This window comes from Apodemus sylvaticus, chromosome 20 (genome assembly GCF_947179515.1).
Source record: "Apodemus sylvaticus chromosome 20, mApoSyl1.1, whole genome shotgun sequence".
NCBI classification, from domain to species: domain Eukaryota; kingdom Metazoa; phylum Chordata; class Mammalia; order Rodentia; family Muridae; genus Apodemus; species Apodemus sylvaticus.
Genome location: NC_067491.1, coordinates 2840451 through 2868207, shown reverse-complemented (window position 1 = coordinate 2868207; position 27757 = coordinate 2840451). Strand labels below are relative to the sequence as shown.

The following is a 27757-nucleotide window of genomic DNA, read 5'->3' as shown; positions in this document are numbered from 1 at the left end:
CTATGGAGAATCATGAATCAGACAAATTGGAGTCTAAGCAATAACATAATTTAATACCATTTATTAATATTAATAGATAAGAATGTGTAATACACAACATAAAATAAATATAGTGAGTGAAACTATGTAACAATATGGTTAAATATAAAACTGAAGTTGTTTCTCGTAATAATCTCTTCTGCTGTGGTTAAGAGGGAGGTAGAAGGGAACATTGAAATAAAATGACCAGCAACTTCTTCAGTCATGAGGAAATTTCCATTGTGAAAAGATATATGTTGAAGTTGTTTCATTTTCCCCTGCTAAAGGAAACATAAAAATTTCATTGTACAAACATTCTCAGATGATAGATTCACCCCATTTCAGATAAGACTAGTTTTTCAGTATATTTTATGAAAGAATCTACACAAAGAATTGAGTTAACACTATATCTGAATTTGAATAATATTGCAGGTTAAGATTCTCACATATGTGTTGTCGTGGATCCCATGTAAATTAATATTTATACCAAATGCTAGGCATTTGGCAAGATCATCTCTCAAACATCATTGTTTTTGTACAAGGATAGCACAGCTTGCTGGCACATGGTTTAATCTTGTAGTAAGTTTAGTGCATTTTTAAATCAAATAATTGTTTCTAAGTGAACTTTTTAAAAATAATTTCATATCTAAGTTATTCTACATGACTTATGGACCATGGGAAGAAAAGGATAGAAATATAGCAAGTAATATTCTGGAATTCTTACAGGGTTTTAAAAAAAGAATTCCCTTGTCATACATACATGTATGTATGTATGTATATATGTGTGTCTGTATGCTTACCTATGTATATATACATATAGTTACATAATTTAAGGGTTGTTTAAAATATTTTCCAATGCCTTAATACCATGATGTGCTAAAATGCTGTTCTGATATTTACAAATTTATGAAATCAAGGAATGATATTATTGTTCGTTCCCTGTGATAACTAATTAAAAGTTCTCTTAACTTGTAGGACCTTCCACCCGAGGAACATCAGATGAAATCTTTACTTCTGTAGTATGAGCATCTGTAGTTTCCCACTGTGGCCATTTATGTTTTTTTAACATAACAGGTGACTTACCAGCAGTATTTACTGATGTCTTTATGTCATCTAACCTCTTTTGGTTATGGTCACAACGATATTGAATGGGATGGCCGTGTAACTGCAGGTATCACAATATATGACACCATCTTTGTGACAACTTTAGATAGATTCCTGCATTGCTTCAGTTTGGGCCCTGACATTCCTCAGTAGTTAACTGTAACAAGGAGTATATTGTGAAGTGTTAACCTGTCCTCTGTAAGTTGCTTTTCATCAGTGTTTTATCATATCAACAGTAATAAATTAAGACACTTTCTAAATTGAGGAACCTATTTCTTCGCCTATCTTACTCTTTTTTGAGTAATACTAGTATGGCTTTCTTCCTGTGGACCTTATTTCTGGAAGCTAGCTGTTAAGGAGAATCCTAGGTCTCTTTTCTTCTTTTGTTATTGTCTTTTTTGGGTTGTCTAACTTTTTTCCTTTCCAAAACATATGGTATTTATTGATTCTCTGTGAATTTCTCATCATGCCACCCAGTAACACTCCTTTTCTAGTCTGACCACATCTACTCTTTCCCCTGGAAACTTCCACCCAAAATTAAAAATTAAATATAAATTAAGTAAAGTTTTAAATTAAAATTAAACTGATAAAAGAAGGGGTTTTGAGGATGGGACTTAGAGGGAGGGTACTGCAATCAGGATATAAAGTAAATAATGAAAGTAATAAAAATATCAATGCATACAGCTTCATAGTAAAATTAAGAGCTACAGAAAAAAAGACTGAGGTACATTATACTGTACCTGAAATAATTAAAACATACATGATTCTATTTGGCAGAAGTAAGAGCGAGCCCTAAAAGAACGCTAATTATATTATATAATAGACACTCCAACTCCAGAAGAATGCAATCCTAGTTTGTCCTTTAATTCAGTGACCTTTCTGAGACATTCCCAATTCCTGGATCACAATGAAGACTTTGTTCCCAAAGGGAATAATCATATCCCCTTACCTATTTTGGGAGGTCACTCCCAAATCATGAGTTCAGCAAGTTGGATCCCACAGCACATGAGGGGCTATGCAGACAGATATGTAGGTGTCTAAGTGATTCCTGGTAGAGGTTTTCATTTTAATAGCACAGAGATGAGCTGTTTTAGCAGGATGTAATTTGTACATGGCATCTTCAGTAGAATACTATACATAAAAAAGGAAAATTTTACTGTTGATTGTCTTACAATTAATGTTGCTTACAAAACTATGAATACAAAGAAAGATCAGCATAAATGTTTTGTAGACCAGCTCATAGTATATTCAGAATTCAAAATAAATAAGAATATACAGCTTAAGTATTGCCCTAAATATTTTCTTCAAATTAATTCTCCTTATAGAATTGTAGGAAACTTTGAAAATCATGTTTGAATTTCTCAGTACTACATGTATAACTGCTACCTTCAGAACCCAGAGGAAGGTGTCAGGTTCCCTGGAAATAGAATGAATGAAGATTGTTGCAGGTCATGTGTGTTCTGTGTATGGAAACAGTATTGTTAAAAAGGGAACCATCTTTCCAGCCACCATGGGGACATATTTAACATCTATTGTAGTATGAATCCATGCAATACTCTTGCAACACTCTGCAACACAAGAAGCAGAAAGCACACTAGTGACCCAACACAATGCAGGTGTAACAGCTCCTGCTATAGGGAAGGCAGAGATGCTGGAGTCCTGGGTAGAAATGGGAGCACAAAGCTCCTGTTACTAAAGAAATCATTGTATGGAATATTGTACAGGAAAATGATTCACAGAAGTCAAAGCTATGCCTGACCCAGACTTCTCTAGGTAGTTATAGTTGAGAAAGGGGAACTCAGAAATAGCTTCATGTTCTAATCAATGACATATATTTAACATGTGCAATATTCTCAATACCATGGTGATAATACTAGGATGTCAATAACCCACAGGTATTATACATACACACTTCTTTTAATTTGTCTCACACAGGAATTCAAACCAATACTTTAGTCTGACCTGCACACAACTGTGTAGCATGCTCTGTCTTCCAAACCATGACAGTTATAATGTAGAAGACCCTCAAGTGGTGGGATTACAGACACGGTATAACACTCTTGCTTGAGAAATGCACCGGTTTATAAAGTAAATATACATGTCTGAGCAAAGGATACCTCTTGGCATGGGACATTGGTCCAGTTTATAATCCTGTAAATACAAACCAATGTACCTTGAAAATACATTGATTCTGACTATGTGCAGTTCCCCAAGTGTTTACTGTATCAATACCTTTGTATAGCAGAAAATTTTCTAAGCAGAGATTGGTCATTAAGGACACTAAGCCAAATTTCATATAAATCGGAAGAAAGCAAGCTTCCTTAACTATTTCTAATGAAATTCTTTTTAATGAGAAAAATCACAAGAAAATTAATGATCAATGTACATTTTAGAAAGTATTTGAGAAACATTTCTGTTTAAAAACAGCAGTTTAGTCCAGTGATTCTCAACTTGTGTGCCACAATACTTTTGGGGGTCACATATCCTGTATATCGATATTCCATAGAGTATGCATAATACTCCATAATAGTAGTAAAATTTCAGCTATGAAATGACATCAAAATGATGTCATGGTTATGGATGATCACAGCATGATTTCAGAGGATTAGGAAGGCTAAGAACAACTGGTCGAGACCCTACTTCCTTAAGATATTATCAGCCTATCACCAACTGGAAACTTGCCTCTAGGTGGAAACTACAGGCAGAAGCCCATGTGTTCTTACCTAAAACTAGAATCAAAGATGCAGAGTTCTGGCTGCATTATCAGTGAAATAACCCTACTGTCTGTTCTAAGTGCTTTTCCTGGTTTCCAGTCCATACTACTACCTGCAATCAGAGAACTGCACTCCAGTCCATAGCCTGAAGGTCTGTCTGTCTCGAAGGAGGCCAGCTTCTCTGTGGGACATCCTGAAAGGAGCCTTTATAACTGCTCTCTGAGAGGCATCACCCAGCAGCTGACTAAAACTGATAAAGAGACCCACAGGCATACATTGAAGAGAGCACTTTGACTATTATGGAACAGTTAGGGAAGGGATTCAGGGCACTGGTGAAGATTGGGAGTCTACAGGAAGACCAACAAAGTCAAATACAGGGGTTATTCCTAAAGCTTTTGGATGTCTGTGGAAGCCCTTCACCAACTGGCTTCAGTAGGAGCAAATGTGCTAACCCTGAAGAGATTTGATGTGTCGGGGTGCAAGGATAACACTCAGGGGAGAAGGGAAAAGACTCTGTAACAGGTGAGGAGGTAGAGGTCAGCATTCAAGATGTAAAATAAATAAATACATACATAAATAAATGTGTAATAATACTAATAACAGCTAAATAAAGGAAAAAAGTAACAGTAACTATATAAAACCAACAAAACAAACATACAAAAATTGTAAGTGTTCTTTCTGTAAATAAGCAACAATTAAACAATGGCAGGGACAGAAAATACCTCCTTCCTGTTGTATAATTGGGTCAATTTGTCTTTCTGATCACAGAGTGTAAAGTTGTAATATACAAGTATACCTTTGTATACAGGCATACTTGGAATGTGGTGAAATTTCTTATTCAACACCCTGCTTTACATGTGAGAAGGTCTTACAATTTCACTTCCATTCCTTAAAATGTGGATATAATCAGCTATTTAATTAATTGTAAGCAGCAGCAAGTTTGAGGACAGAAAAGTGTCTTTGCTCATGAAATACCACAATTAACTTTCATGTTGTACCAAGGATTACAAATCAGACAAATGGAAGGTTCCCAGGTGTTCCTGTACCTTTAAATTGCTGTGAAAACTCATGGCCACCTCCAGTTACTGATCTTCATTTTCCTCCCCATGACGTGGTCCCAGGTTTCTGGCAATGAGAGCCAGACACACACTGAAAGCTCCAGGGCCAAGGATGGATCATTCAGTACCTTTGCCTAATATTATTAACCATGCCTATTCTCAGAGCATTATCTTTTCTTTTGATGTTTGGGACCATAGCTCTATAATCTACTGAGAGGCAAACTCAGATCATGGCCCAAATAAAAATAAAATAGTGATAATTGCTCCAGAGTTACTGCTGCCCACTGGTAACTTAAACTTGGTAGACTATTTAGAAGTAGGGAGGCTAATTCTTCACTATTTGACACGGGGTTAAAATGGCAATATCTGACTAATGTAAAAGTGCTGCTTTATTTTTTTTGGTAGAGAAGGAAAAGAATTAAGTTTATCTACTGGACAGAGGGCAACACTCAACTCTTTAAAAACTTATTGTAAGTGTGTATTGGACCAGCTATTTTGTACTATGTTTATTTATGAGGAATAGGTTTTTTTTTTGTTAAGTATGATTTAAGGCATGGATTTTGTAAAACACATTTTTAGCACTATTTTTCTTACTTTGCTATTAATTGACATGGTACAGTTATAGAGGTCTTTCAGATCACAGAGTGTAAATCTCTGGGAACATTTGCAATGCCAAAACAAGCCCTTCCAATAAATAAGGAAGTTAACTTCCAAGAGAAGGTGTTCACCTGTGTCTTGGTGATTAATCTTTGAGCTTACGAGAATTTTACATAACATGCCTCTTATTCAGAGGTCATGTGTCCATAGTTCAAGAAAACTATCATCATCAGGCAATCTCAAGGTTAAAATGTACATATCTAGAGTGATGCTGAATGTTGGTGATGCAAAAATTGTTCTTACCTTTAAAACGGAAGCTACTGTGAGCACAGATTCTTCACTACAGTTAATATGTAGTTCAGTGTAAATCTTATCCCTCAGGGACCAGTGTGGTTTTTCTGGTACGACTCTGAATATTTGATATGAACTTTGGCCCCTTCCCGCAATTATGGATAACATATCCTGTGTGGGATAAGGACAAACTTCGGTTATTTCAGATCCAAACACCTGAAGTACAAATGTGTCTTTTAAAGTAAACCAGAGCTATGGCAATAATGGACGCATAGCTACAACTGAAAGGAATGAAGAAGACATTTCACTTTTTTTTCTATTTTAGCTTCCAAATATATTTTATTCCCCATCGAGTTTTCCAACTTTGGAACATCAATGTTTCTTGGAATTAATTAATCTTCAAGACTGAATCACACTTCTGTTCACCAAAGCATTTTGGTGGTCAGTGTTCTCTTACTTTTTCTTTTCTTCTACAAATATCTTTCCCAAGCATGCCATTCCAAGTTACTATTGGGATAGTTCTCTTTCACAGAACAAGTTTCTCTTTTACTTCCTGTCTGTTATGCCTCTATTATGAATCCTAATATTTGTGATTTTAAGAAAGCTTTCTTTATGCACTATAGTACTGAGAGTTTTATTTCCTTCATCTGTGACTTGTTATTTTCCAGTGTCTACATCGAAAGATGCTGTCGCATTTAAGAACCCAAGCAAATGTCAATCGTTCTCCAGTGGTTTCATTCTGTAGAAGTGATGAGCAAACACAGATTTACTCCACATTTTCTCTCATTATAATTGACTACATGAGTACAGTCATTGATGACAGTAACTTCTACTCTAAAAAACCTAGGGAATGGGCAATAATTCTCATGTGTCTAACATGATAACTTGTTAACATGCACAATAAATTCCTGGCACAGGCATAGTGCTAAAATAGATCCTGGACAGTGAAAGAATATTTCCAATGGAAATCTAGTAGCATATTTAAAATAGACTAAGCCTTATTACGTGCCAATTTTATATAGCTCAGTAGCATAAAAAGATCAATATATATCAAAGAACAATGTGTATATCTAATTAATTGATAATATCAAATAAGTGTCTATAAATGTTTTAAATTATAAGATTTAGTAATCTCGGAGGCAATTATATTAAAGTACAATCTAGAGTATTATGGAGTCAAAACACTGCTGAAGATATTGACAGTTGGAAAATCAATAGGGCACTTCCAAAGATTCATTTCATTCTAAAAACTGGTGAGTTTGGGTCTTTTCTGAAATCAGTTCAAATCATGGGAATATTGTATCATTTCTCTTTTTTTCCTTTCTCTTTAAATCAGAAGACTCAAACTTCAGTGGGATTTATATCTGTTTTAAAAGGATCTTACCCTCATGAATAGGTTATCTGTACATTCATCAGTTTGATAAAATAATTTACTTAGAAGAAAGGTACCCAGAAACTATGTGAAATAGGTCAGTTGTAGAAACCCAAAATGAAACTCATAAGTACAGGAGAAGGCAGCATTCTGTCCAAACAAACAATGGGTGGGAATTTATAAAATACTTGGTTTTTTATTGGTGCAAGAGTAGTTTGAAAAGGTGTTTGTAATGTTATATCCATATTGCCTTCTGTTTTCTCTGAATCTAATAAAGGGAAATCATTATTTGCCGTAATTGATCGCACTTGGTTCTTGCATGCCCCTCCCATTTCATAGCTTGCATGCCTTATGCTTCACCACACATACACAGAAAATAAGTGATCAGTATTATAAAATTTCTAATAATGGCATTGCTTGATAAGACATTGGATAACTTGTAGTATATGGCCCATGCTTCTGGTATACAAAGTAATTTCTGTGTTTGCCTTGAAAGCTATGCATATAGGTATTAGAGTCAAACAATGAAATAGTACCAACATGTTAGTTCACCTGTGTTACTTTCTGACTGAACAGCAATGGCCAACTGCAAATTATCAGCAGTATCTGCACTTCAAAACACAACTTGGCTGGCTATATTTCTTCTACAGTCCTTGGCTTCCTCTCTACTACCCCCTTCCCCCCCCAACCAAGAGCTCAAATGGGAGATCATGGTGTCCATGTCTCTCATATGGGTACATTAGGCTATATTTTAAGACTATCATAAGAGAAAAGCATGGTGGAACATGCCTTTATACCCAGATCTCAGAAGCTGAGCCAAGAGGATGGATCTTTGTAAGTTTAAGGTCAGCCTGGTCTACACAGGAAATTTCAGAACAGCCAGATCTTTTACGTAGGGAAAACCTAATTTGGTGTTGAGTGGTTGTTCTTTGTATTATACACATCTATATCAATACTCTACATATCAAAGCAAGTGACACATCCTTAAGTAATTACAGAATCTCATTTCTGGGATTTACCTCTTATATAAATTCATGATCATTGGAAAGAGGTACCAACATTTGGAGGCTATTTCTTACAACAGGAGTTTATAACCCACAGGTGAAGTTTCCCTTTACATGGTCTATTAAATTCTTCATTGCTGTTTGTTATAATTCATAGTTTAAGTGCTAAATGACTCTAAGTTTTACGTTATGGCAGTAGAATATCTACACACACCTACAATACTCTCCTAGAGAAGAGGAGCCACTGGACGCCAGTGCACAATGGCCAGGGGTCCATGTCCTCCTACTGTGGCAGCTGCTGAGTCCATGTTCTAGTTCCTTTATGTTGCTGATGATAGATGGAGTATTCTGGGAACAAGAAGTATTTGCTCCACGTGGATGAAAAAATGATGTTTCTTACCACACTGTAACCATGTCTAATCTGAAATATTTTGGAGAGTTTTCAATTATAAATGTTACCAGGAAATCTGTGATAAAACAGGGCAAATACAGAGGGTCTCTGTCATTTTGCATGGTTACAAATCACATTTTATTTAAAACTCTTGGAGGCTAAAAGTTCAAAATTGTGAGAAAATATTAGCTTTAATAAACCATAGGGGTGGGCTTCTTGTCAGAAATTTAAACATTGTAAGGTCAGATATTCAAGTGAGATCATCATAGTCCAATTTGATATAAGAGGATGTTTTCCAGTTTTCACCTTGTGATGTGTATGTTATACACATTGGTCATTTGATTAACTTTGGATGTCTTTGACACATTCACGGCTGTGCATACTTGTTAGGGTCCTTATAGAAACAGGAGGCAAGATGAGCTTTGAATTTGGTCATTTAAGTGGGATTCCATCCTACTCACAGCTCCCAAGGGCTAACTAAAAAGCTAGAGACAGGCAAACCCATCTGAGCAGAAACATTCCCATGTCTCTGATGGCTCAATGCAGAAGCTATGGGAAGAGCGCAATCTCAGGTTTATTATGTCAGGAGGTATTTGAAATAATGCCTATGTGGAGGAAACTGGAGACTTATGGATCTCCCATGCCAGGGTCTTTTGAATCCTATTTTTTCCTTCTCATATTTGACCCTATATAATATGAGGAATATTTATTCTCAGTTATGCTGTCCTAAAATATATTCCTTTCAGGTCAATGGGCAGTTGACCAATTAATAATGATTCAGAAATTCAAATACTGAGAGTCAAAATAAACATTTAATACCAGTACTGTAAAAGTTTTGATATTTTAGTATAGTTTTTGAAAGGCAAATAGAAAATGGTACTCTATAATTTCTCTAAACCAATCATAACCAGCATCAAGAGGCCAACGGTATATTTAACCACACTAATTTTATATTGCCTTTCTTTGGTTGAAGAAAGCACATTGAAAATGAGTAGAATTTCACACATTCTACACTAATTATATCAGAATTCAGTCTTGATTGCTGAACTCAGTACCCAGGATTTTTGATCATTTCACAGCATTTTTATCATTGGTTTAATCTAAGGATATTCTATATCAGAACTGACAAAACACTGAGTCATTGAGCTCAAATACTCATTTATATTTTTCTTACTTAAAATCCACCAATGATTTTTCCTCTCCAGACGAACACCATTTACAGTTTTACTTATTTTACAAAATGAAACAAAAGCAAAATCAAAACCATCATCAACAACAAAATAGCCCAGAGTCTCAGAATAATCCCACATTCCTATCTCATTGTAAAGGCTTCTCAAAGCCAGGTTTAAATTTTATGCCTAATTACCTTTTAGGTAATAAAAATTTCCAGGACTTTATTGTGATAGCTAGGAAGCCATGAGATATATGGTGCTATATCAGCATATAGATGGTAAGGTGGCATTAGCTTAATAGAAGAATTTCATGCAATTTTATATAAAATCCTAAAATGTTGTCCCAGAAGAGCAGCATTTGGTTCTGGGAGTTTATCTAAAAGATTGAACAAAGAGGCAGTTATTTTAAAACAAGCTTACTAGATTTGTAAATATGAAGAAAGCAGACAGAGTAATTGCATCTTATGTATGGACTTCCATGAATAAAATCAAAGTAAGAATAAACATTCGAAATATTGCTTAAAATGTTTCCCTAGATTCAGGGAGAAATGAAAAATGTACATGGAATAAAAAGATGATAGTCATAAGGATGATCCACTGTGACTCACCAAGTCATACTTCTGTTTCAGGATGTCTTCCATGTTTGTGAACAATTGAAACTTTTGTTGTCAGTCACTATTTTTAGTGACTATTTCTGGGATACATAATCTCTAATGTGTGCAAGCAAATATAACTTCTATTTTGTTGATATTGTTCACATATTTGACCACACATTACCTCCGCACTGCTGCTAAGTTCTCTTTGTCATTGATCTTTTGGGTTATAGCAAGTCACTGGTTATATAATTTAGAAGTCAGCAGACTTCCTTTAATAGTTCAAACAATGCAATACCCATCAAAATCCCAACTCAATTCTTCACAGAGTTAGAAGGAGCAATTCTCAAATTCTTCTGGAATAACAAAAAACCCAGCACAGCTACAACTATTCTCAATAACAAAAGAAATTCTGGGGGAATCAGTATCCCTGACCTCAAGCAATACTACAGAGCAATAGTGTTAAAAACTGCATGGTATTGGTACAGTGACAGGCAGGAGGATCAATGGAACAGGATTGAAGATCCAGAAATGAACCCACACACCTATGGCCACTTGATCCTCGACAAAGAGGCTGAAAACATCCGATGGAAAAAAGATAGCCTTTTCAACAAATGGTGCTGGTTCAACTGGAGGTCAGCATGCAGAAGAATGCGAATTGATCCATCCTTGTCTCCTTGTACTAAGCTCAAATCCAAATGGATCAAGGACCTCCACATAAAGCCAGACACTCTGAAGCTAATAGAAAAGAAACTGGGGAAGACCCTTGAGGACATCGGTACAGGGAGAAAGTTTCTGAACAGAACACCAATAGCGTATGCTCTAAGAGCAAGAATTGACAAATGGGACCTCATAAGGTTGCAGAGTTTCTGTAAGGCAAAGGACACCATCAAGAGGACAGATCGGCAACCAACAAATTGGGAAAAGATCTTCACCAATCCTACATCAGATAGAGGGCTAATATCCAATATATATAAAGAACTCAAGAAGTTAGACTCCAGAAAACCGATCAACCCTATTAAAAAATGGGGTACAGAGTTAAACAAAGAATTCTTACCTGAAGAACTTCGGATGGCAGAGAAGCATCTTAAAAAATGCTCAACTTCATTAGTCATTAGGGAAATGCAAATCAAAACAACCCTAAGATTTCATCTTACACCAGTCAGAATGGCTAAGATTAAAAATTCAGGAGACAGCAGGTGTTGGAGAGGGTGTGGAGAAAGAGGAACACTCCTCCACTGCTGGTGGGGTTGCAAATTGGTACAACCACTCTGGAAATCAATCTGGCGGTTCCTCCGAAAACTGGGCACCTCACTTCCAGAAGATCTTGCTATACCACTCCTGGGCATATATCCAGAGGATTCCCCACCATGTAATAAGGATACATGCTCTACTATGTTCATAGCAGCCCTATATATAATTGCCAGATGCTGGAAAGAACCCAGGTATCCCTCAACAGAAGAGTGGATGCAAAAAATGTGGTATATCTACACAATGGAGTACTATTCAGCCATTAGAAACAATGAATTCATGAAATTCTTAGACAAATGGATGGAGCTAGAGAACATCATACTAAGTGAGGTAACCCAGACTCAAAAGGTGAATCATGGTATGCACTCACTAATAAGTGGTTATTAACCTAGAAAACTGAAATACCCAAAACATAATCCACACATCAAATGAGATACAAGAAGAAAGGAGGAGTGGCCCCTGGTTCTGGAAAGACTCAGTGAAACAGTATTCGGCAAAACCAGAACGGGGAAGTGGGAAGGGGTGGGAGGGAGGATAGGGGAAGAGAAGGGACTATCGGGGAGTGGGGGGGCTAGAAAAGGGGAAATCATTTGAAATGTAAATAAATTATATCGAATAAAAAAAAAACTGCATGGTATTGGTACAGTGACATGCAGGTGGATCAATGGAACAGGATTAAAGATCCAGAAATGAACCCATACACCTATGGCCGCTTGATACTCGACAAAGGGGTGGAAAACATCTAATGGAAAAAAGATAGCCTTTTCAACAAATGCTGCTGGTTCAACTGGAGGTCAGCATGCAGAAGCATGCAAATTGATCCATCGTTGTCTCCTTGTACTAAGCTCAACTCCAAATGGATCAAGGACCTACATATAAAGCCAGACACTCTGAAGCTAATAGAAAAGAAACTGGGGAAGACCCTTGAGGATATCAGTACAGGGGGAAAGTTTCTGAACAGATCAGCAATAGCATATGCAATAAGATCAAGAATTGACAAATGGGACCTCATAAAATTACAAAGTTTCTGTAAGGCAAAGAACACCATCAAAGGGCAAATCGGCAACCAACCAATTGGGAAAAGATCTTCACTAACCCTATATCAGATAGGGGGCTAATATCCAATATATACAAAGAACTCAAGAAGTTAGACCCCAAAGAACCAAACAACCCTATTAAAAATGGGGTACAGAGTTAAACAAAGAATTTTCACCTGAAGAACTTCGGATAGTGGAGAAGCATCTTAAAAAAGAGATAGAAGCCAATAAAGAAGAAAGGCAAAAAAATCTTAAAGAAATGCAGGAGAACTTGAGTCAACAGGCAGAAGTCATGAAAGAGGAAACACAAAAATCTCTTAAAGAATTACAGCAAAACACAAACAAACAAATGATGGAACTGAGCAAAACCATCCTGGATCTAAAAACAGAAGTAGAAACAACTAAAAAATCACAAAGGGAGGCAACTTTGGAGATAGAAAACCTTGAGAAGATATCAGGGGCCATAGATGCAAATAGAAACAACAGAATACAAGAGATGGAAGAAAGAATCTCAGATGCCGAAGATACCATAGAAAACATTGACTCAACTGTCAAAGAAAATGCAAAATGCAAAAAGCTTGTATCCCAGAACATCCAGGAAATCCAGGATACAATGAGAAGACCAAACCTAAGGATTATAGGTATAGATGAGAGTGAAGATTTACAACAGAAAGGGCCAGCAAGTATCTTCAACAAAATTATGGAAGAAAACTTTCCTAACTTAAAGAGAGAGATGCCTATGAATATACAAGAAGCCTACAGAACTCCAAACAGACTGGACCTGAGCAGAAATACTTCCTGTCACATAATAATCAAAACCCCAAATGCACTAAACAAAGAAAGAATATTAAAGGCAGTAAGAGAGAAAGGCCAAGTAACATATAAAGGAAGACCTATCAGAATCACACCAGACTTCTCACCAGAGACCATGAAAGCTAGAAGATCCTGGGCAGATCTCATGCAGACTCTAAGAGAACACAAATGTCAGCCAAGACTCCTATAACCAACAGAACTCTCAATCACCATAGATGGAGAAAACAAGATATTCCACGACAAAATCAAGTTTACCCAATATCTATCCACAAACCCAGCCCTACAGAGGATAATAGGAGGAAAACAGTAATACAAGGAAGGAATCTTCACCCTGGAAAAAGGAAGATAGTAGCCTTCTTTCATCAAACTCAAAAGAAGTTAACCAATCAAATTTTAAAAATGACATAAAAAAATGACAGGAAGTAATAATCACTATTCCTTAATATCTCTTAATATCAATGGACTCAATGCCCCAATAAAAAGACATAGACTAACCGACTGGATACATAAACAGGACCCTACATTTTGCTGCATACAGGAAACACACCTCAGGGTCAGAGACAAACACTACCTTAGGGTAAAAGGCTGGAAGACAATTTTACAAGCAAATGGTCTCAGGAAACAAGCTGGAATAGCCATTCTAATATCAGATAACATTGACTTTCAACCCAAAGTCATCAAAAGAGACTCTGAGGGACACTTCTTGCTGGTCAAAGGAAAAATACAACAAGAAGCACTCTCAATCCTGAACATCTATGCTCCAAATGCAAGGGCACCTTCATTCATAAAAGAAACTTTATTAAAGCTCAAAGCACACATTGCACCTAACACAATAATTGTGGGTGACTTCAACACTGCACTTTCCTCAATGGACTGATCAGGAAAACAGAAACTGAACAGGGACATAATGTAACTAATTGAGCTTTGAACCAATTAGATTTAACAGATATATATATATATATGTATATACATACACACACATATATATATGTATATATATATGTATATATATGTATATATATGTATATATGTGTATATATATGTGTATATATATATGTGTATATATATATATATATATATATATATATATATAAAACATTCTGTCCTAAAGCAAAAGAATATACCTTTTTGTCAGCACCTCATGGTACCTTCTCCAAAATCGACCATATAATTGGTCACAAGACAAATATAACAAGATATAAGAAGATCGAACTAATCCCATGCCTCCTATCAGATCACTATGGAGTAAAAGTGGTCTTCAATAGCAACAAAAACAACAGAAAACCCACATACACATGGAAAATGAATAATATTCTACTCAATGATACCTTGGTCAAGGAAGAAATAAAGAAATAAATTAAAGACTTTTTAGAACTTAATGAAAATGAAGACACAACATACCCAAATCTATGGGACACAATAAAAGCAGTGCTAAGAGGAAAACTCATAGCCCTGAGTGCCTCCAAAAAGAAAATGGAGAGAGCATACACTAACAGCTTAATGACACATCTGAAAGCCCTGGAACAAAAAGAAGCTATTTCACCCAGGAGGAGTAGAAGGCAGGAAATCATCAAACTCAAGGCAGAAATCAATCAATAGGAAACAAAGAGAACCATACAAAGAATCAACAAAACCAGGAGCTGGTTCTTTGAGAAAATCAACAATATAGATAAACCCTTAGCCAGACTAAACAAAGGACACAAAGACAGTATCCAGATTAACAAACTTAGAAATGAAAAGGGAGATATAACAATAGATACTGAGGAAATTCAAAAAAATCATTAGATCCTACTACAAAAGCCTATACTCAACACAACTGGAGAATCTGAAGGAAATGGACAGTTTCCTAGACAGATATCCTACACCAAAACTAAATCAGGATCAAATAGATCTAAACAGTCCCATAACACCCGAAGAAATAAAAAGGGTCATAGAAAGTCTCTCAACCAAAAAAAGCATGGGACCAGATGGCTTCAGTGCAGAATTCTATCAGACCTTCATGGAAGACCTAACACCAATACTCTTCAAACTATTCCACAAAATAGAAATAGAAGGAACTCTACCCAACTTGTTCTATGAAGCCACAATTACGCTGATACCAAAACCACACAAAGATCCAACAAAGAAAGAGGAATTCAGGCCAATTACCCTTATGAATATTGATGCAAAAATACTTAATAAAATTCTCACCAACCAAATCCAAGAACACATCAAAACGATCATCCACCATGATCAAGTAGGCTTAATCCCCGGGATGCAGGGATGGTTTAATATAAGGAAATCCATCAATGCTATCCACTACATAAACAAACTCAAAGAAAAAAAATATGATCATCTCATTAGATGCATAGAAAGCATTTGACAAAATCCAGCATCCTTTCATGCTAAAAGTATTAGAACGAACAGGAATTCAAGGCCCATACCTAAACATCATTAAAGCAATATACAGCAAACCGGTAGCCAACATCAAACATCCATTTAGGAGAGAAACTTGAAGCAATCCCACTAATATCAGGGACTAGACAAGGCTGTCCTCTCTCTCCATATCTTTTCAATATAGTACTTGAAGTTCTAGCTAGAGCAATTAGACAACATAAGGAGATCAAGGGGATACAAATTGGAAAGGAAGAAGTCAAATTATCACTATTTGCAGATGACATGATAGTCTACTTAAGTGACCCGAACACCTCCACCAGAGAACTCCTACAGCTGATAAACAACTTCAGCTAAGTGGCTGGTTATAAAATCAACACAAGCAAATCAGTCGCCTTCTATACTCAAAGGATAAGCAGGCTGAGAAAGAAGTTAGGGAAATGAAACCCTTCAAAATAGCCACAAACAATATAAAGTATTTTGGTGTGACTCTAGCCAAACAAGTGAAAGGTCTATATGACAAGAACTTCAGGTCTCTGAAGAAGGAAATCGAAGAAGACCTCAAAAAATGGAAAAATCTGCCATGCTCGTGGATTGACAGGATTAATATAGTTAAAATGGCCATCTTGCCAAAAGCAATCTACAGATTCAATGCAATCCCCATCAAAATCCCAACTCATTTCTTCACAGAGTTAGAAAAAGCAATTCTCAGTTTCATCTGGAATAACAAGAAACCCAGGATAGCTAAAACTATTCTCAACAACAAAAGAAATTCTGGGGGAATCAGTATCCCTGACTTTAAGCAATACTACAGAGCAATAGTGTTAAAAACTGCATGGTATTGGCACAGTGACAGACAAGTGGACCAATGGAATAGAAATGAAGACCCAGAAATGAATCACAAACCTATGGTCACTTGATCTTCGACAAAGGAGCCAAAAACATCCAGTGGAAAAAAGATAGCCTTTTCAACAAATGGTGCTGGATCAATTGGAGGTCAGCATGCAGAAGAATGCGAATTGATCCATTCTTATCTCCATGTACTAAACTTCACTCCAAGTGGATCAAGGACCTCCATGTAAAACCAGACACACTGAAACTAATAGAAAAGAAACTGGGGAAGACCCTTGAGGACATGGGTACAGGGGAAAAGTTCCTGAACACATCACCAATAGCTTATGCTTTAAGATCAAGAATTGACAAATGGGACCTCATAAAATTACAAAGTTTCTGTAAGGCAAAGGACACTGTTAAAAGGACAAAACGGCAACCATCAAATTGGGAAAGGATATTCACCAACCCCACATCTGATAGAGGGCTAATATCCAATATATACAAAGAACTCAAGAAGTTAGATCCCAGGGATCCAAATAACCCTATTAAAAATGGGGTACAGATCTAAAGAAAGAATTTTCACCTGAAGGAATTTGGATGGCCAAGAGGCACCTTAAGAAGTGCTCAACATCATTAGTCATTAGGGAAATGCAGATCAAAACAACCCTGAGATTTCACCTCACACCAGTCAGAATGGCTAAGGTCAAAAACTCAGGAGACAGCAGGTGTTGGCGAGGATGTGGTGAAAGAGGAACACTCGTCTACTGCAGGTGAGGCTATAAGATGGTACAACCACTTTGGAAATCAGTCTGGAGGTTCCTCAGAAAACCGGACATGAGACTTCCAGAGGACCCTGCTGTACCTCTCCTGGGCATATACCCAAAGGATTCGCCGGCATGCAATAAAGACACATGCTCCATTATGTTCACAGCAGCCTTATTTATAATAGCCAGAAGCTGGAAAGAACCCAGATGTCCCTCAAAGGAGGAATGGATACAGAAAATGTGGTATATTTACACAATGGAATACTACTCAGCAATTAGAAACAATGAATTCACAATATTTTTAGGCAAATGGTTTGATCTGGAAAATATCATCCTAAGTGAGGTAACCCAATCACAAAAGAATACACATGGAATGCAATCTCTGATAAGTGGATATTAATTAGCCCAGAAGCCCTGAATACCCAAGGCACAAATCGCATAACAAATGATTCCCATGAAGAAGTATGGAGAGGGTCCTGATCCTGGAAAGGACCGATCTAGCATTGGAAGGGAATATAAGGACAGAGAAAAAGGAGGGAGGTGATTGGAGAAGGGATGGAGAGAAGAAGGTTTATGGGACATATGGGGAGGGGGGATCCAGGAAAGGGGAAATCATTTGGAATGTAAACAAAGAATATAGAAAATAAAAATATTAAAAAAAAAAGAAGGGTGGATTTTGTCTGTGCCCCTCAACCTACACCAACATAAACACACACACACACACACACACACTCACACTTGTGTGAGTGTGTGTATATATAAACATACTTATGTGCATATGTATATATAAATATGGATATATATGCATATACATATATACACATACTTTTATATATGTATATATACAAACATACATATGTGCATTTATATACATACATTATACATATATGTATATATACATGCATATGTGCACATATAAATACTAATCTATATGCACTTATGTGTATATGTACATATATGCATACATACACATATACATATATATATACATACATATACATACACACATATATATATAACACATCACATATCACTAAAATAAAAACTGACACAAGTGGAAACCTCACAGGTGCTTGGTGATATGTAGGGGTTGGTTCCAACACTTTGATCAGGAATCTGCATGTGAACCCTGAAGGTCCTGTTACCTAACTGCCTCTTCATCTGTCAATAAAGATCCTATTGGCCAATGAGCTGGTTGGACTAGTCAGGATTTCCAGCTTCACTACAATAAGGCTAGCAGATTCAGGGGAGGAGCAAAAGATTCACCAGCTACAGAGGGAGAAAGAGTCACCAGCCATGTGAGATCTTAGGAGTATTGGCCATTGGCTACTCCCACACCTGGTATGAGGTTGCAGGCAGGAGATTAGAAACATAATTAAGCTGAGGGTAGATTTAGGGTGCTGAGCTTGGACTAAGGTGACTGAGCACAAAAGCTGAGGGCAGATTCAGAGGTGTGAAGCTGTGGGAGAAAAGTCGGGAAGAGGAGTGAAAAGTGAGGAAGGCTTGGAAGAGCCTGGCCATTGAGCTAAGGCAGATCAACATGAGCTCATCTGAGGATCTGATGGAACCTTATCCCTTGACCTTTATCCTTATCAATCGACAATATGCCACCAGTGATAGCCTGCTACACCGACCTTCAAATACTTGAGCATTCTATGAGTAACCATTTTTATCTGTTCAATTAAATACTATTTTTATGGAAATTAGCTGGGGAGTATCAGAGGTATTTGTTAAATTTAGCTATTCTATGCAGTATTATTGGAGAAAAATCAATTTGTTTATTTTCAAAGCCTAAATAATACCAGACATTATGGAGCAAAGAAAGTGGAGGATATGTTTTGCTTTGTTCTGTTTTGTCCACATCCTTCTTAGAAGACAATGTTCCTCCATTTGTCTTTTTGAATCTTTTGGAATCCTGATGAACATCACAGATCAAAAACTAAGGTATATCCTTAGATGTGAAATGTATGTTGTGGAAATTATAGACAAAATGGGGTCATCATAGAAGGGTAAAGTTGGAGTTGTCACCTTGTATAAAATCAAACTAAACTGGATTTTGTAAACATCCTGGTTAATTGGCTTGATCTGTGAATTAGGAAGCATTAAGTTGCCCAACAATTTCTACAGCTCTCTTCCTGTGAATACTGGTCCAGAGTGTTGGTCTTACAGAAAGGTGGCCAAAAAATTTCCAGTGGGCAGGAAATGTTCTTGCTGGACAGGTTTGCTTGTTTTCTGACTAGGTCCACATTATCCACAGCCCACAGGTTATCCAGTGGGATGATACATTTTATCTTAAACTTGTTCTTACTCCTAGAAAAAGAATCAAGTATCTCTGTTAGTTTGATTTCCATTGTAGTTGGTATTGCTGGTGGAAATAATCCTGTTGCTCCTGCCCCAGAACAGAGAACTTCAGGCACAGTTCAAGCCAGGGTAGATGGAATTCAACAAAGCATGTGTGAAAGACGGTACTGAATATGAGCTTCTCAGTGCTCACAAACAGACATAGCCTGATTGTTTTCTGATTGAAGAAGGTTGAAAATGAATATACTGTGAATATGGCCATATATATATATATATATATATATATATATATATATATATATATATGGCATTTTTAGAAAACTATGTATCAAGATTTCTTCCTTAAATATTGTGAATTAGTAAGCATTTTTATTTATTTCCACAATGACCATACCATAAAATATTAGTTAAAATTTTGTACTTTACTTAACCACATTAAATAATTTTTCTAAAATAAATGATATAGAAATATTGTCTAACTGGATAAAATTCATTTTCCATTGCCCTTCTTTGTATGCTAAGAAGTAACGTCAGCTCACTACAATGGCTCCTTTAGTAAACACACAAAGCATATCTCATACAAGTGTCCAAAAAGATGATTATTTGTCTCAATAATTTAAACAAGTAATTAGAAATATGTCTTCCCATCAAGCATTCTGATCTTATCACGTGTTTATAAGAAACAATAATCTTGGAAGCAAATCAAATCTTGATTTCCTGATTTCATAATTCCTTTTCTATAAAATTTGTCCTTTGTAAAATTCACATACGTAATAGTTCATAATTATTTTTTGTTGTGGTTGTTCTCTCTTTTCCCTTCTAACTTTTGACAGAATACTTCCCAGATGTGTGATGTTCTATTACTTCATGATAGGGTGAATATTACCTCTTTGTGTATGAATGTGTGTATATGTGTGAGTGTGTGTGTGTTTGTGTGTGTGTGTGTGCTCACTTGGGTATATAAATCTGTATTGGACACTGTTAAGCTAATATGTTGGTCCAAATCTGAAGATACTGTCTCGGATCAGGAGGCAAATGACACAATATAAACCCTGAATCAAAAATCTTGTGTATATACATATACATATATACATATACATATACACATACTCTTCAAATGTGTGATATTTTTGAAACATGATGCTACAGAGAAAATTTCCCACACTATTTCATGTACCATATAACACTCAAAATACGGGAATATATAATATTTACTAAAGGATACACATGCACACTCATAAACAAACAACAAACAAATGTCAAATCAAATGAAACATTTGTACTTATATTTTCTTTTCACCTCAAGACATCTAATTGTAAACATACATATATATCTGTATATATGAACCAAAATTCAGAAGAAATACATAAAACTGAAATCTCCAATTTAAATGTCTGATAAGTAATTACCTTCCTTGCAAATGGAAATAATGATGATCATCTCCTATGAAACTAATAATGCTCTTAACATAACATGAAAGACATCCTCAAAATAATTTAACTTTTTATTCACTAGACAGCAGAATCAGGACACATATATGGTCTTTCAAGAAAAACATTCATTTTAGTTTTCTTTACTCTCAAAAATTAAAGTAAATTTCTCTTACATATACCAACTACACTTGAAAGGCACACTATGAGGATATAAACATATATATATATATATTTATATATATATTCATTTTTCATTCAAATGAGTTGATTACTATCTTCTAAAAAATGTGAGTATTTTCAAGTGTGGACTGAAAGTGAGTTGAGTAGAAATAACAAGAAGGATGACAGATTGACAGACAGCCTGGACATTCACCTATTTTGAGCCTGCATCAGACACTAACTAATATTTTCTATGCTGGGAGCTTACAGTGACTGATCAGGGGTGAAATCCAAATTTACCCTATTATTCTCTTCTAAACATTTCATTTTTTCACAATTTTTGAAGTGGATATTCAGGAATAGTATTTATGGATGACCAGAAAATTTATCCCCCCAAACTGAAAATATTGTATCATTGATATCTGTCCTCAACACGATTGACGAACTTATGAGAACATACCTTAAATTATTTAATTGATAATGTCAGTATCAACTTCATACCTTCTAAAATAATATGAAGGCTATGATCATGGGCAGAGGAGAATATATGTGATGTGGTCCCAGAAAACACCTCCATGGTCATAAGTTAGAGTGCAACCTTGTATACTGCTTCATTTAATCACAGCACTTTTCTCTAGTATGTGCAGAATCACCAACCAGGAAGAACTCAGTGCCTGCAGTTTCCCCTGATTAGTAGCTGCTGTTAGGAGGGACCAACTAACACCAGAGATAGCCAGATGGTGAGAGGCAAAATAAGAACATTATCAACAGAAAGCAAGGCAGCATGGCAACACAACAGGAAGTCCTAGATACTCCAACCCACTTGAAAAGAAAGATTTGGATTTAAATTCACAGCTCATGATGCTGATAGAGGACTTCAAGAAGGACATAAATAACTCCCTTAAAGAATTACAGGAAAACATAACCAAACATGTGAAGGAATTGAACAAAACCATCCAGGATATAAAAATGGAAGGAGAAACAATAAAAAAAATCACAAAGGGAAACAACTCTGGAGATACAAAACCTAGGAAAGAAATCAGGAGTCATATAAACAAGCATCACCAACAGAATAGAAGAGATAGTAGAGAGAATCTCTGGTGCAGAATATACCATAGAAAACACTGACACAACACTCAAAGAAAATGCAAAATACAAAAATCTCCTAACCCACAACATTCAGGAAATCCAGGACACAATGAAAGGACCAAACCTAAAGATTATAGGTATAGAAGAGAATGAAGATTTCCAGCTTAAAAGGCCAGTAAATGTCTTCAACAAAATTATAGAAGAAAACTTCCCCAATCTAAAGAAAGAGATACCCATGAACATACAAGAAGCCTGCAGAACTCCAAATAGATTGGACCAGAAGAGAAATTCCTCTTGACACATAATAATCAAAACACCAAATGCACTAAAGAAAGAAATAATATTAAAAGCAGTAAGGGAAAAAGGTCAAGTAACATTTAAAGGCAGACTAATCAGAATTACACCAGACTTCTTGACAGAGACTATGAAAGCCAGAAGAATCTGAAAAGATGTCATACAAACCCTAAGGGAACACAAATGCCAAACCAGGCTGCTATACCCAGAAAAACTTTACCATAGATGGAGAAACCAAGGTATTCCATGACAAAAACAAATTTACACAGTACCTTTCCACAAATCCAGTCCTTCAAAGGATAATGAATGGAAACCTCAAAAAGGAGGGAACTGCACCCTAGAAAAAGAAAGAAAATAATCTTCTTTTAACAAACCAAAAGGAAGAAAGCCACATAAACAAAACTCCACCTTTAATAACAAAAATAACAGGAAGCAACAATCACTTTTCCTTAATATCTCTTAATATCAATTGACTCAATTCTCCAATCAAAAGACATAGACTAACAGACTGGATATGTAAAAAGGACCCAACATTTTGCTGCATACAGGAATCCCACTTCAGGCACAAAAACAGATACTACCTCAGAATAAAAGGCTAGAAAAAAATTTTCCAAGAAAATGTTCCAAAATAGACTTTCAACCTAAAGTAATCAAAAAATGTAAGCAAGGGTACTTCATACTCATCAAAGGAAAAAATCTACCAAGATGAACTCTCAATTCTAAACATCTATGTTCCAAATGTAAGAATACCCCCATTCATAACAGAAATTTTACTAAAGTGCACATTGCACCTCACATTATAATAGGGAGAGCCTTCAAGAGCCCACTTTCATCAATGGACAGATCATGGAAACAGAAACTAAACAGAGACAGAGTGAAACTAACAGAATTTAGGAACCAAATGGATTTAACAGATATCTATAGAACATTTTGTCCTAAAACAAAAGAATATACCTTCTTCCCAGCACCTCATGGTACCTTCTCCAAAAGTAACCATATACTCATCTTGGACACAAAACAGACCTCAACAGATATAAGAAGATTGGAATAATCCCATGCATGTACCCTATCAGATCTCCAGGGACTAAGGATTGTCTTCAATAACAACAAAAACAAGAGGAAGCCCACATACACATGGAAACTGAACAACATTCTACTCAATGATAACTTGGTCAAGGAAGAAAGAAAGAAAGAAATTAAAGACATTTTAGAATTTAACGAAAATGAAGGCACAATATACCCAAATTTATGGGACACAATGAAAACAGTGCTAATAGGAAAACCCATAACTCTGAATGCCTCCAAAAAGAAACAGCAAAGAGCATACACTAGCAGCATGACAGCACATTCGAAGGTTCTAGAACAAAAAGAAGCAAATATACCCAAGAGCAGTAGAAGGCAGGAAATAATCAAACACATGGCTGAAATCAATCAAGTGGAAACAAAAAGAAATATACAAAGAATCAACAAAACCAGGAGCTGGTTATTTGTAAAAACCAACAAGATAGATAAACCCTTGCACAAACTCACCAGCGGTCACAGAGACAGTATCCAAATCAACAAAATCAGAAATGAAAAGGGAGACATACAACAGATACTGAGGAAATTCAAAAAATCGTCAGATCCTATTACAAAACCTATACTCAAGAAAACTGGAAAATCTAGATGAAATGTATAATTATGTAGAAACATACCATGTACCAAAGCTAAATCAGGATCAGATAAATTATCTAAACCATCCAAAACCCACTAAAGAAATAGAAGTAGTCATTCATAGTCTCCCAATCAAAAAAAAAAAGTAAAAAAGCCCAGGATCAGTCAGATGGGTTTAATGCAGAGTTCTATCAGATCTTCAACAAAGACCTAATACCAATAACCTTCAATGCCACACCAACACCAGGAGAATCTGTTTGACAAGTTCCACAGACTGAGAATTCAACTTCAAAAGAAAGAGGTCTACTGGAGCCAGTTGTGGAACTCTCCCCTGGAGCAAACATACTGAGCCCTAGTTCTCATGACAACATTCCTGTTCCGTTCTCTTTCATTCCTTAGTTACAGGTTCCTGGGAGCCTAGACCATGATCCTAAGCAAGAACAATGGGTATGAAACTATCCCTTAAGATGGGATCACTAACATGACTGTATCTCCAGGCAAAGCAATGCTTTACTTTTTAAATCATTTATAAAATTATTATGATAGATGAAAACTTTCCCAATAATAAAATTTCATATGGCTACACTTATGACATTGGAGAGCACTGAACATATAGATTTATTAACCTGTTCTTGGGAATATGCCATTAGCCTTGGATGACCGCCCTATTGAATACATCCTTTTAGAATTGTTATATTTTAATGATTTATATTAATAATAATGATGTTACCTGTCCTGTTTCTGATTCACTACACTGATGTACTTTCAGAGTTGTAATGCTCAGATGATGTTTGTATTTTACTGTGCCAAATGACTTTTGTTGGTGTTAGTCATTGTTTCACTGGATACGGTTTCAGAGTTGCTACATTTGATTTTTAATGTATAAAAACCCCTGTTTGAGAGCTGCAAAATACCCTCAGATTCAAGCTGCCTCTGTGTTTCTGTTTCTCACAGCTGAATCCTTACCCACCTGGACATCAAGGACCCTCATCACAGGGACCTCCATACCCAGCTGGGGTGACCGTGGCACTTCAAACTATTCCACAAAATAGAAACAGCTAAATATCAAAATCCTTACTTGCTCCCTCTTCTACCTCCTAGGCCTAAGATGATGGACAAGAAAAGGACACCCCCCCAGTCCCATATTCTACAAACAGTACAGAAGGCTGGAGAACAATGGGAAAATTCGACGCTTTTCCCAATTGTAACACTGGATGATGGAGATCCAGAATGGGAACCAATCTCCTTTAAACTTCTTAAGGAATTAAAAGACAGATAGAATAAAAGGAAGTCATCGAGTGAATGCAGCTGATTCCAACCTTCCTAAATCTTTCTGATTCTCCTGCCTCACTTACATTTATTTATCTAGTGAGTGTATATATGCAGGTATAGGCGTTTCCCAGCTCACAAGTACAGAACACCTCTGTCCAGACTAAGGCTTCACAGACAGTGCCTAACCCAGCCATTTCACTGGTCCAATACAGCATTTTTAAGATGCAGGAATAGAAGCTGGAGAAACAGCACAACTGTAGGTTGCTTGCCTAAAGCATGCACAAAGCCCTGGGTTTGGCTTCCAGTACAGGACAGCCAGCCATGAAGATGCAACCTATAATCTCAGCACTCACAGGCAGAGGCAGGAGGGTCAGAAACTGAAGATTATCCTTGAATAGGGAGTTCAAGGCCAGTCTGAGATATATGATCCTCTATTTCCCAACAATAAAAGGCACAGAATATTAACAAAAGCAGAACAAAACAAAACACTATTTCTCTAATGTGTAAGATAAGAGGAGTCTAGTAACTGGTAAGGAATATACTCTATAAAACTACTCTCAAGTCTTGAAAAACTACTACCAAAGAGGGCATTTATACACTTCTGAAACACTGTGAACGAGATCAGTACTTACTTGATAATCATTTCTCTTAATATTTGGAACATCCATGTTGTGAGTAGAGGGACAGATATCTTCATGTTTTCTGCCAGTGAAAATGTTAATTCCAACAAGGCGTATCTGACAGAGGCGAGAACAACAGGAAACATGGTTAATCTTGTTTAAGTACACTGTAGCTGTCTTCAGACACTCTAAAAGAGGGAGCCAGATCTCATTATGGATGGTTGTGAACCACCACTTGGTTGCTGAGAATTGAATTCAGGACCTTAGGAAGAGCAGTCAGTGCTCTTAACTGCTGAGCCATCTCTCCAGCCCTCTTTCAACTCTTTCAAAGGCATATTACTTTCTTTGAAAAAGTTGCAGGGGCACAGAATTGAGATTCGTTAAGTATCCAAAACCTGAACAGTTTGGTGGCATCAAAACTCAACACACTAAGTAACTCAGGACTTCAATTAACAAGAGTCCCCAAAAAGTGAAAGCCAAGTCTCTTAGAATTATAAGAACTGGATTGCCTCAACTAAACAAAATGTTTTAGACCACCAGGGCCTGCAGCCCTTCCAAGGAGGTGGGGAGGGAAGAGTTAGCAGTAGAGTGAAGGCGACACCAGCGCCTGGCCAGCAGGTCCAGTCCCCACCACCCTACTCAAGAAGAGCCCACGACCTTCCTGTGCAGGAATGCGGGGCCGGCGCCTCCCCCCACCCCATCCCGGCTGCCAGGGCATCAGCCAGGCCGCAGGTTCAGGGAAAACTGGGACCCGAGCACACGCAGGCTCCACCTGGCCCTCAGCAGGCCTAGGACCTGCAGCGCCGCCCTGGATCCCGGTTCTGTCCAGCGGGGAAGGGCCAGAGCCGGGCGGTCCCGAGCTCTCCGCCCTCTAGTTCCTGTGCATCTCGGCTCCTCTCCTCGCCCGGACCCCGCCATCACCTCCTGCATTTCCCGCCGCACCCCTTAGCAGAAACTATAACCTACTATTTAACCCCCAGGTGACACTGAGTTCTGGTCCAGCTGACCGACAGATTTTGGTCCCTTTGAGGGGTCCTTAAAAGATGCTGCAGTGACTGGGAGTGCTAAGGGGCTGCTTCTCAGCCCTAATCCCACTCACTGGCCACTGCCTGCTTCAAAGAGGAAGTGGTCTTGGTCCTTCGGACTTGGAAGGGATGCTGGGATCACAGCTGACTAAAGAGCACACTTTCCATGGCTATCTCCAGCCCCCCCTTCAGCAACTCCTGTCCCTCACCCACAAGCCAGGCCTCTTTCCCCTAGGCTACCTTCGGGTTCTACCTACCCCAAAGAGGAGTCAAGAAGGAGTTAAAAAATCGGGGCTTCAAAGTAAGAGTGGGTGGTGAGAGGATCATATGGAGTCTCAGATTTGCACCACAGCCTCAGTGAGCTCCTCTGATGCCTCTGGCAGGGCAAGGAGCCCAAGTAAATCCCAGAGCCTGCTGCTAGGATGGAAGTTAAGGTTGCAACTAGCTGCTTCTAGGTGATATGAGAACCAGAAAAACCAGAAAGCCTGTGTTTGCCCCTCTCCACCTTTGATTTTGCTTCCCTC

The 27757-nt window shown here is 37.1% G+C and overlaps 2 long non-coding RNA genes across 3 annotated transcripts; both read right to left on the bottom strand.

The window, feature by feature from the left end:
• Window positions 1-46: 46 nt before the first annotated feature.
• LOC127671350 (uncharacterized) lies at window positions 47-2138 on the bottom strand. Of its 2 annotated transcripts, none has more exons than XR_007974722.1 (2): window positions 2072-2138; window positions 47-299 (listed from the first exon to the last, which is right to left on the bottom strand). It is a non-coding gene; the product is annotated as an uncharacterized LOC127671350 (long non-coding RNA). The 2 variants fall into 2 exon arrangements; XR_007974721.1 differs by lacking the exon at window positions 2072-2138 and adding an exon at window positions 1102-1165.
• Window positions 2139-2157: 19 nt separating this feature from the next.
• LOC127671349 (uncharacterized) lies at window positions 2158-26320 on the bottom strand. Its single transcript, XR_007974720.1, has 3 exons — window positions 26221-26320; window positions 22936-23000; window positions 2158-2253 (listed from the first exon to the last, which is right to left on the bottom strand). It is a non-coding gene; the product is annotated as an uncharacterized LOC127671349 (long non-coding RNA).
• Window positions 26321-27757: the final 1437 nt, after the last annotated feature.